This window comes from Prenolepis imparis, unplaced genomic scaffold (assembly GCF_030444845.1).
Source record: "Prenolepis imparis isolate NDT839.2.m4 unplaced genomic scaffold, iyPreImpa1.0 SCAF_7, whole genome shotgun sequence".
In the NCBI taxonomy this organism is placed as follows: Eukaryota; Metazoa; Arthropoda; class Insecta; order Hymenoptera; family Formicidae; genus Prenolepis; species Prenolepis imparis.
The window spans coordinates 19,729,673-19,732,356 of NW_028141165.1; positions in this window are offsets into that span (position 1 = coordinate 19,729,673).

Below are 2,684 nucleotides of genomic sequence, written 5' to 3' on the forward strand. Positions count from 1 at the left end.
TAAAAGTCCAGGCTGTTCTATGTTAGGTACCCCACTTGTTAAAAGACAGGGCTGTTGCACTGGCTGCTCCGATCGAAAAGGCTGCTCGGGCACCTCATCACGCGTCAGCACCATCACGTCACCTTCTCGCGATTCTCCCGCGTCCGCGATCACGTCGGGGTCACCAATTTGGCTGATCTTACTTGTTCATTTTTTTATTTATATGAGATGGTTTTAATAAATTAAGAGACGAATGTAATCATTATTCACTTTAATACTCGAACTTCAAATATTATATATAAAGATCTTATGATGACCGCAAAGTATAATTCTCGTTCGCGCGATATAAAAATATTTGTCCGTTCTTTTGCGAGTTCGTCGAGCGAGTGTCAAGCTATCGCTTCTTCGTTTTTCTCTTATATCGGTTAAGCTGTCCTTTGTTATCCTTTGCTTGTTTTGAAACTTTGTCTTTCGTTACCTGTTCCGTTTTATTGTTTCGCTCGTTGTCTTTTATATACATATATATTCGGTCCGCGACCTTCGTCCTAAATCCGTTTTAATATTTTAAAATAAAATTGAAATATATAAAATAAATTTTATTTCGGGTTGTGGTATTTATCGCCACAATAAATATTATTAATTATATAAATATTATTAAATACAGATTATTTAACAATATTCTTTTTTTCACAAAATGTTTTATAATTATTAATGGTCGGCGCTTGCCATTCTTACTTTTTTTTGTATTATACTTTTGTGTGTGTCATTTTGTTTTATAATATATTAGTTATAATTGCATTGTTACTTAGTGTGTTTGTCATTATTTCATAGTTGATTTAAGTCTAGTTATAGCGAATCGCCGGTGGATGACGATTGGGCATTTATTCGTAAGATTAATCGATTGATCGACTCATTGTCAGTTAACGGTGCTGCCATCGCTATCCACCGGCGAGAGTTAACGAATAGGAGAAGGAGCATAATACTCGCGTTCGACACACTTTCAGCGCTCTCGCACTTCACTTGCCTGTGGTGCCAGATCGGAGACGGACTCACCGCTCGACCTTGAGTTCCTTATCATTACAAGCTAGTCAGAGTTGCGCCGCTTGCACGAATTGGGGGCTTTATCTTGCTTGCATGGAACGCTTGATACGCTTTAGCGCTTGCCTGATCTCGTGGATCTATATTTCTAATTTGCTTGAGAATTGAAAAAAAAATCAGCAGTTTCCGGAGCACGAGGCACGCACCGCGCGGTGAATCGATTTGCATTTTCTTTTCTAATTCTTTTTTCGCTTGTTTTAAGTTGTTGTCTCTTCGCTGTCCACGCGGCATGAACGTACATTATTGTGTTAGAAATAATTTTACCGTTATTTTCATTTATTCTCTCTATCTTTTTTTTGACTAATCGCCGAAGGGAGATTTGAAATTATACCCTCCCTACCAATTAATATTTTTCATTTACAGTTTTTTTTTAAGTGGAGGGTTTTTTAGTGGGTGAAAGTCCCACATACCCCCGTCGGACGGCCGATGGGAAATGCATTATGCATTTTTCCCTTCCTACGGAAAAAAAACCGTTTGTATATCAGGTTATCTCGAAATTCGCGAATCAAAATATAGCAAGAAAGTTCTCAACAAATAAATTAAAAAAGTATTTGCCATTTTTTATTCTAAACAATAATTTTTGACATAGAAAGATTTAATAGTCGCCAATTATAGATTACAATTAGACTGACGCCTAAAGCATATAAAGTGCGTGGTCGTTAACATAATCATGCGCGACTCACGGACATCCGTTTAATCGTATTCTATAATTCGATCAAGTTTAAACCTTTTTATCTCAAAAAATACTGTTTAAAACAAAAAATGGCAAATACTTTTTTAATTTACTTTTTTGAAAACTTTCTTGCTATGGTATTTTAATTCGCGAATTTTGAGACATCCTGCATATATGCATACATTTTTATACACATAAATATGTATTGAATACAAAATATAGTATATATTATATAATATATAATTTGTACATATATATATTGCGACGACTTTTTCTTCCAACTCGCGCGACAAGCCGGAAGAACGGAGCGGAGTCATCTACAAAAATGATAAGGACATTTTTAATTCGCGCGGGGGAGCTAAGGTATCGGGCGCTCCGCGCATATCGCAGCGGAGAAAAAGGCCGTAATTACTATGAAACTAGATGCTTAGGGCGCCAGACACGATCTTTCACGCGTCAATCCACGAAATAATTCGACGCGAAGTCTTGGCCGAAAATCCGCTACGGGCCGGTCAGCTCTCCTAACGGTAGAGGGGCAGGGTGGTGTTGCCGCGAAACTAATAGGCAATAGAAGATTGAAATTACGAAAGAAAGCGAACGCCGTACATACAACTCGACGGGACGTGACGATACTCGAAATAAACGACTTGATATAATTAACAGTATTAATAATAGAAATTTATTACAAAATGAAAGAAATAAAGACAGAAAGATATAGTAAGGTGACAATTAAATCTCACGTAGCGAAATTATAATAAAGTAATTATAATAAAGGTGAGTTACAAGAGAAAATTAAGAAAATAACAGCATTAACAAATACTAATCAAAATACGAATAATAACAACAGAACGATATTCAACAACGAAACTCAAGACTATTAACAGTAAGTACGAGATAGTCTTTCGCGGAGTACTCTGCGTTGATACCACTGCTT